Source organism: Crocuta crocuta, unplaced genomic scaffold (assembly GCF_008692635.1).
Source record: "Crocuta crocuta isolate KB4526 unplaced genomic scaffold, BGI_CrCroc_1.0 scaffold9, whole genome shotgun sequence".
Classification (NCBI taxonomy): Eukaryota; Metazoa; Chordata; class Mammalia; order Carnivora; family Hyaenidae; genus Crocuta; species Crocuta crocuta.
In genome coordinates, this window is record NW_027551567.1 from 7,495,719 (window position 1) to 7,504,997 (window position 9,279).

General features: G+C 38.0%; 1 pseudogene; it reads right to left on the bottom strand.

Annotated features, from left to right (window-relative positions):
- Window positions 1-1,565: 1,565 nt before the first annotated feature.
- Window positions 1,566-1,909, bottom strand: LOC144220105 (pancreatic progenitor cell differentiation and proliferation factor pseudogene; annotated as a pseudogene).
- Window positions 1,910-9,279: the final 7,370 nt, after the last annotated feature.

Below are 9,279 nucleotides of genomic sequence, written 5' to 3' on the forward strand. Positions count from 1 at the left end.
ACAGGAAGAGACAAGCATGACCAGGTTATCAAAATAATCTGTCCAGCACTCTCCTTCCTAGATACTCTTTGGGTAGTCACTGTCAGGACCTGAGTCTGTGATTCTTTGTCAAGCTTTCATGGCTGACCAACATCTCTCTTAAGTGACACCATCTTTCTTTTGATTCACAATCTTTAGTCAGATGACCACCCTGTTGATTCCAGATTTTCATTCCCAGTAAATTTATCTGGCCCATTTTGCATTGAATTTATAATTTCACCCCCACAGGACAAGCTTATAATTATATATTATAATCATTTATTATTACATACCAATTCCAGTGACCATAGTGAAGTTCACCAATCAATGGAAGGTTTTGTGAATCTCTCTTTAGTGCACTCATTTCTGAATTTATAGACAAGTATAGAAAATTGGAAACGGTTCAGAGGAAAGCCATGAAGATGATTAATGAATATGAAAATGAAATTGTGCAAAGATCCAAAAGTACTGAGGGAGAGAAAGCTGAAGGTGAATTTAATAATAGTATCCAAAAATACTGGCTCTTTAAACATAAGAGATCAAATTATTTTGCAACATAAGGGAATTAGGCTGCACAGAAGAACTTTGTGATAAGAAATGTGAACAATGAATGGCTACCAAAAAAGGATTGAAATCTGCTCTGCAGAGCTTGAAAAATGATGTTCTTTTAACTTACTGTAGACTGTAGTCATTTCTAAAAGCAGAGAAATGGGCCACATAACATTTCCATTTTTTTTCCAGATCTGCGATTCATGGATTAACTTTCTCAGAAATAGGGTAATGAACCCTTTCGCGGTTAAGTGAACTAAGAACTAAGAACTTCAGGTAGTGACTCAAGCTAAGTTACAAAAAAATTCCTTTTTATGTGCACTGGTTTCAACTTCTTTTTAGCAAAAACAACTTTTTGAGGGGCGCCTGGGTGGCATAGTCGGTTAAGCGTCCGGCTTTCGCTTAGGTCATGATCTCGCGGTTCGTGGGTTCGAGCCCCGCGTCGGGCTCTGTGCTGACTGCCAGCTCGGAGCCTGGAGCCTATTTCAGAGTCTGTATCTCCCTCTCTCTCTGACCCTCCCCTGCTCACGCTGTCTCTCTCTCTCTCCTAGAAATAAAAAAAAGTAATAATAAAAAAATAAAAAAAAAACTTTTTGAGATAGATTACCACATACTTATGTATGTATGTGCCAAATTTGCATACAACATCCAAGTATTCACGGACTCTCCACAACCTATACAAGGAGCCATTTAAGGGTCAAGGGACCAAAATTAATAAATCCCTTTTCAAAGGAAATTTATTCTTTTTTTTTTTTTTAACTTGAGGTTTATTTTCTACTTGATGCAAGGCTCACGGTTATAGCGTGTCAGAAAAGCTTGCATGTGGCTTGTATAGTAAAGAGTGGGATTCTATCAACTTCCTTTTTGGTATTTTCCTGTTTTTATATAAAAGAACTCAACTGCTTCTGCTTGCTGCAGACTGCCTAGTCTACCAGACAGAGAGGGGAGAGGAGGTGCTCTGAAGAGCCTAGTGCCTCCTGAAGCCTGGTAGTGGCTACTCAGGACTGGGGCCTGGTGTTGGCTTTGCTAGGCTGGCCACCAGGCTGCTTCCTTGTGGCTTCCAGAGGCAAGTCACAGTTGATCATGCCATTGGAGGCTTGGGAGGATTCTGATCATTCTGGGGATTCCAACACTGTAGCCAGGAACAAGAGCGTGGACTTCCTCCAAAATAAACTTGCCCACCAATGACCCAAGTTGGTCTTGGGGAGGCAGGGGTGGTGAGGCCTGGCTTTGACAGGGTACTCTGAACTTCTACAGGAGCTCTTACTGGAAGGGACCCTAGGTGGCAATGGTAATAGTCGTGGGTGGCCACAAGCAAGCCACTGGAGGGGAAGGCTACCATGCTGTCACTTGTGTGCTGGTGGAAACCTCAGCAGAGAGACCTCATGGGTATTGGCACACGACTGCAGGTAGCAGGGATGGGATGCTAGGCCACAGAACCCATTTGCACAGGAAGCCGCAGAAGGGTACTTCACAACCAATGCGCAGGCACTTGGGTATCACATCCAGTGTTGATCCCAAAAAGTGTGCTCCTTAATGCCCTTCACTCCTTTAGCCCTTCTTCCCACCTAACATCCCCCCACCCCCTGCAGCAACCCTCAGTTTGTTCTCTGTATTTAAGAGTTTCTTGTGGTTTGCCTCCCTCTCTGTTTTTATATTATTTTTGCTTCCCTTCCCTTCTGTTCAACTGCTTTGTATCTTAAATTCCACATATGAGTGAAGTCATTTGATATTTGCCTTTCTCTGACTGACTTATTTCACTTAGCATAATACACTCTAGTTCCATCCATGCTGTTGCAAATGGCAAGATTTCATTCTTTTTATCGCTGAGTAATATTCCATTGCATGTATATACCACATTGTCTTTATCCATTCATCAGTTGATGGAATTTGGCTCTTAGCATACTTTGGCTATTGTCAATAGTGCTGCTGTAAACATGGAGTGTATGTGCCCCTTTAAATCAGCACTCCTATATCCTTTGGATAAATACCTAGTAGTGCAATTTCTGGGTTATAGGGTAGTTTTATTTTTAATTTTTTGAGGCATCTCCAATCTGTTTTCCAGAGTGGCTGCACCAGTTTGCATTCTCACCAGCAGTGCAGAAAAGTTTCTTTTTCTCCATATCCTTTCCAAAATCTGTCATTGCTTAAGTTGTTAATTTTAGTCATTCTGACAAGCGTGAGGTGATATCTCATTGTGGTTTTAATTTGTATTTCCCTGATGATGATGGGTGACATTGAGCATTTTTTCATGTGTCTGCTAGCCATCTGGATGTCTTCTTTGGAAAAGTGTCTATCAAGTCTTTCAACCATTTATTCACTAGATTATTTAATTTGGAGGTGTTGATTTTGATAAGTTCTTTATAGATTTTGGTTACTAACCATTTATCAGATACATCATTTGCAGATATCTTCTTCCATTCAGTCAGTGCCTTTTAGTTTTGCTGATTGTTTTCTTTGTTATGCATAGGCTTTTATTTTGATGAGGTCCCAATATTTCAGTTTTGCTTTTATTTCCTTGTTTTCGGAGACTTGTAGAGTAAGAAGTTGCTGCGGTTGAGGTCAAAGAGATTGTTGCCTGTGATCTTGAGCATTTTGATGGCTTCCTGTCTAATGTTTAGGTCTTTGATCCATTTTGAGTTCATTCTGTGTATGGTGTAAGAAAGTGGTCCAGATTCATTCTTCTGAATGTCACTGTCCAGTTTTCCCAAGACCATTTGCTGAAGAGATTGTTGTTTTTCTATTGGATATTCTTTCCTGATTTGTCAAAGATTAGATGGCCATATGTTTGTGGGTCTATTTCTGGGTTCTCTATTCTTTTCCATTGACCTGTATGTCTGTTCTTGTGCCAGTGCCATACTGTCTTGATGATTACAGCTTTGTAGCACAGCTTGAAGTGCGGAATTGATGGTCAATCCCATTTTTATAGAAAATTTTTTCTGGAATATTCTTTTTTAAAAAGTGTTTGTTTATTTTTGAGAGAAAGAGAAACAGAGTATAAGTGGGGAAGGGTCAAGGAGAGAGGGAGACAGAATCTGAAGCAGGCTCCAGGCTCTGAGCTGTCAGCACAGAGCCTGCCACAGGGCTCAAACTTATGAACCCTGAGATCATGACCTGAGCTGAAGTTGGATGCTCAATCAACTGAGCCACACAGGCACCCCTGTTCTGGAATATTCTTAGTATCATGAATTACCTTTATACCACAGGAAATGTATGACTTGTATACCTTTTGTCTTTCTCATCTTTTCCTCTTTTGTTCTTCCTCCTATTCATTTCTTTTGACTGTCACACACTCTTCCTGGTCTTTTCCTTTGTTTTTTCCTTTCTGGCAGGGTCTGTTAGTTGCCCCCAGGACATAAGGTAATGAAAAGATTTTCTATTAAAGCCCGGAATCTGATTCAAACAAAGATCGCTTGTTTGTTTGTGTTGGCTGAAAGTTGGCTGAAGTCCTTAATGTCACTCATACTTTATAGTGAGGGAAAAACTGTTTGTAAACCCAGGCTGTTGAATCTGGGAAATGATTGTTGTGCCCCTAGGATTCTACATTTAGAAAAATTTGGGAAAGTGCACCTGGCTGGCTGGGTTGGGAGAGCATGTAACTCTTGATCTTAGGGTCATGGGTTTGAACCCCATGTAGGATATAGCAATTACTTAAAAATAAAATCATAGGCTGCCTGGGTGACTCAATCAGTTAAGTATTCAATTCTTGGTTTCTGCTCAGGTCATGATCTCATGGTTCATGAATTCGAGTCCCGCATTGGGTTCTGTGCTAACAATGCTGAGCCTGCTTGGGATTCTCTCTCCCCTCTTTCTCTGCTCCACCCCCTGACCCACCCCCTTGCCTCTCTCTCAAATTAATAAATAAAATTTAAAAATAAAATCTTAAAAGATAAAAATCTGGGGAGTCTCTTTTGGCTGGGGTCAGAGACACTTAGGAAAAGCAAATTTCTCAAAACTTTCCACCTAATTTCCTAAGGGAATCAAGTTCCCTTAAAAAAGGTTTCCATGAGGGTGCCTTAATGGCTCAGTTGGTTGAACATCAGACTCTTGATTTTGGCTCAGGTCATGATCCCAGGGTTGTGGGATTGAACCCTGCATTAAAACTCTATGCTGTGCATGGAGTCTGCTTAAGATTCTTTCTCTCTCACTCTCTCTGTCTCTCTCTCTCTTTCCCCTTTCCCACTCTCCTTTAAGTCCATAAGCTACCAGAGATCTAGTTTATACTAAAGTAGGGCATTGAATGAATAGCACTACTAAATGATAATTTTCTGATGGCATAATCTTGAAATTAAAATGAAAGAGAAACTCAACACCTTTGAAAAGTGAGTTGACAAGTCCGATTTCAGGAAATGTTTCTGATTCAAAGTAAATCAAACCAATCTGAAGTTTCTTCATAACTCCCCACAAACCCACAGCAATGACAGATTCTTAAATAAAAACTATTTTCCCACCACCAGATTTATGTCATATTGATAGGTAGGTTTGGCAGAACATCATCTATCAGCAGTTATACAGATTTTGTAACAAAATTCCATGTTTCCTTATTCTTTTAGAATTTTAGGTCTGAATGGTCTATAAAATATGGAAGCCATTTACTGGATCTTAAATATTTTTCCATGGATCTTGGTAATCGAAGAATTCTTTTTGGTAGCACTTAAGTTTCCCTGTTGCCATTTCTGGTAGTGCTCTCCAGTGTTTAGAGCCACTGCGCTTTTGGTGGAAGGCCTGGATAATCCCCTGGAGAACACAGAGTGGAGTGGTTGGGTAGAGTGGCTGGATACACAGCTGTGTGTAAAAGCTGTGGTAGAGGGCAAACCTAAGTTTGACCTAAGGTCAAACCTAAGGAATGAGTGCACTTATTTGCTGTAAAAGAATAATGTGGGAGGAGAAGGGACTTTACTGAAAAAGGTATGCAGGAATTCTTTCAAGCAGAGCACTTCCTCTCTGTTGTCAACACTTGGCTGCTTATTTATGTGTTTTTCTTGAGCTTAATAATTTTCAACTTTGAATTTCTCCTCATAACCTGTGAATCAAGGAAATGACTGTTCATACAGTCACCTAAATTTTCTTTGGCATATCTCATGTATCCCAGAAAGTGACAAAGGAGAGAGAGGGTGAAGAGTGGAAGGGAACTGCCCAAGAGGTTGAAATGAGCAAATAAACCAAATTTCTTGTATTCATTCTTGGCCGATGGGTGACAGAAGAACTTTCACCTCTGAGAATCCAGCAATTTAAGGGATTCTTAGATTATAATTAATGCAGTTATAAGTTTAGAGCCTGGTTAAACTTAAAAAATAAGCCTTCTGCTAAAAGACATAATCTTTTCCAGTTTCTGAAATCTTTTGGTAGAGTCTTAGGAATACTTTTTTCCATTATGTTCTGTCTTTTCCTTGAAGAATACATTAAATGAACTGAGTTCTAGAAAATATAGGATGCCAAATAAGATCACAAAGAGAAGTAACCTAAGGCACCATCCAGATAAGGAAAATGAATAACTATGACCTGTCTTTTTCCTGATGGATGCTGAACATCTACGGTTACTTGTTATGTGCTGATCATAAGACAGCAGAATGTGGGAAAATAAAGCCGTGGCACAGGAATCAAGGAATTCTGGTGATGGGCTTGAAGAATATGACATGAGGACTCTATTTGATAGCTCTGGCATTAGACAGATTTGAACTTATCTGGGCAGTTACTTCATCTCTGTCTCTACTTTTCAATATGTAAACATGTCCTAATCTGTAAACAGCAAAACAATGCCATTAAATACAGTTAAATAAATGCTGTGTGAAAAACATATGGCTGAGTATCTGGCACATAATCATGCTTAATAAATGGTAACTATTATTACTGGTTAATTATAAAACCTACTTCTAGAGAATACAATATATCCTTCTTGAATGCCTGAGTTTCAAACCTATATTGGAAATAATTATGCCAACTGTGAGGTTTTACTTCCTTAGAAGGGAGATGCCATCCATTCATATGTAGTTTTACTAATTCAGAATGATTTGCTAGAAGGTCCATCATAATGATTAACAATTCAAAACAATGGACTACAAGAAAAGCAAAACAGATAGGACTCTAGCTTCACTCTTAGTAAATATTGTAAGAAATTTGGATTTTATTATTCCAAATATATTCATTATTTGCTTAATCCTAGAACATATAAATGTAGTTTCAGAATTACTTGTACCTTGTGAAACCAAGTTTAATAAAGAGAATGCAAATATCTGTGTCTTTTTCTGCAGGCTTATATACATAATAAACTATTATTTTTCAGAATTACTTAGTTTAGTTTTTTTCTTCACCAACCTCTTCGGTGTAGTTATATTATTCACCAGTAATACAATTAGGTTAACTCTGTTTGAATTCCATTTTGGTTCCCCAATGCCCTGGTTGATTTTCAGTGTTTATTTGTTTTTGGCTTTGTGAAATGTTACCATGGTTCTAAAAATCAGAAATACACAAATAGTTATATTTTCCCCAGTCTTTCTACCTCATTCCCACCCAGCCACTGTGGCTGCCTATTCTCCTTAAAGTTTCTGGTTTGTTCTTCTTATATTTCTTTTTGTATACTTTCTTATTTTCTCTTATTTCTTAATGAAGATAACACACAGTAGATAACCTTTCGTACTGTGTTTCTTGTAATTAGCTATATTTCCTGGAAATCACCCCCTGTCAATACATAGTGATTTTTCTTATTCCTTTTTATATGGTTGCATAGTATGGCATTGTGTGGATATGTCACAGTTTACGCAAACATTCTTTTGTATCTGGATAAGTGCATATTACATAATGCCATAATGTTGTTATCTGAGTAAGGGTTATATAATGCCAAATTCCCCAACCAGAAGATTTGTTCCAGTTGCATTCTTATGAATGTAAGAGAATGCCTCTTTCCTCACAGCCTGGTCAATAGATTGTGTTGTAATACTTTTAGATTTTCTGTAGTCTGATAGGTGAGAAATGGTAACTCAGTGTTGCTTCAATTTGCATTTCTTTAGTTATGAGTGAATTTAAGTGTCTTTACATGTGTTTTGGGTCCATTTGTATATCTTTTTTTGTAAATTGTCTATTTATATCATTTTACTATTTTCCATTGGGTTTTGGTCCTTAGCCCCAGTTTTTAAGAGTTCTTGTATATTGGGGATTTTACTTTTTATTTGAGGTATATATTATAACTATTTTATCCAGTTAGTTCCCTTTTAGCTTTATGATGTTTGCCATTCAGTTAATTTTTTTTCATGTAGTCACATTTATCAGTAGTTCCTTTTATTGCCTCTGGATTTTGAATCATATTTAGAATTCCTACACTGAAGTTAAAGAGGAATTCAGTCATGTTTTTTTTCCCCAAAACTTCTATGGTTTCATATATTTCATTAATATTCCTGATCTATTTGGAGTTTACTCCTATGTACAGAGTGAGGTATGGATGTATTTCATCTTTTGCCAATGGCTACCATTTATTAAAAAGTCAATTAAAAAAATAAAATTACATAAAAAATAAAATAACAAAATAAAAGGTCAATCTTTGCCCCAGTAATTCAAGATGCAATTATACCATACACTAAACTTTCATATATCTTTGGATCCATTTCTATTCTTTTTCTTTGGTCTAATTGTCTATTCATGTGCTAGTACCATAATATTTAAATCATAGAAACTTTACTGTATGGTGTACTTTAGGTAAAGTTAGTTCCCCTCAGAATTTCCTTTTTTAGGGCTTTCCTGATTTTTCTTGCATGTTTATTTTCCACATGAACTTTAATATCAACTTCTCTAACTTCATAAGAAAGCTTGTTGGTATTTTATTGAGATTGTTGTAAATTTTGCAGTTAACTTGGAAAGAGCTAACATCTTTATAATGTTGAGTAGGAGAGATCTCTGCATTTGATCAGTTTTCGTGTCTATCAGAGGAATGCCACTAATGTTTTAATCCAAAGAAGAAATTAATAATGAAAGATTCAGGGCCCAACGAGTCAGTAGGCACCATCATCAAACATGATGTGATGGTGATTGCTTCCTTCTTATTATCCATTCAACTATATCCTGAGGATTTACCTACCAGATGGTAGACTCTATGCTAGGTCCTGTGGATAAAAAAGTAAATCACCTGGTCCTTGCCTGGGAGACACTCACAGTCTAGTGGGAGAGACAGGTTATTAAATTGACAGTAGCAATTAATTATTCTTCCTTTCTGAGGACAGCCCAGTCTTTTCACCGAGGAGGAAAACTGGTTGCAGCGTCTCTGACACATCAAAGGGGATGTTGAAATTGATTGCATGAAACGTAGCTGGAATTTGTTTCTCAATTTCCTTTATGCATTCAATAACTTGCGTCTACAACTCCATCTTAGAAAATAATTTAGGGGCGTCTGGGTGGCCCATTCAGTTAAGCATCTGACTTTGGCTCAGGTCATGATCTCACAGTTCGTGGATTTGAGCCCTGTGTCCGGCTCTGTGCTGACAGCTAGCTCAGAGCCTGGAGCCTGCTTCAGATTCTGTAACTCCCTCTCTTTCTGACCCTCCCCTGCTCATGCTGTTTCTCTCTCTCTCTCTCAGAAGTAAAAAACATTAAAAAATAATTTAAAAATCTAATTGTAAAGTGTTGAAGCCCTTCTTGTTCATGCATGTGTATCTAGTGAGATATCCAGTAGAATGTTGAAATTAGTTGACTCCAGCAGCAGCTGGTACGCAGCAAGCTCCTCTC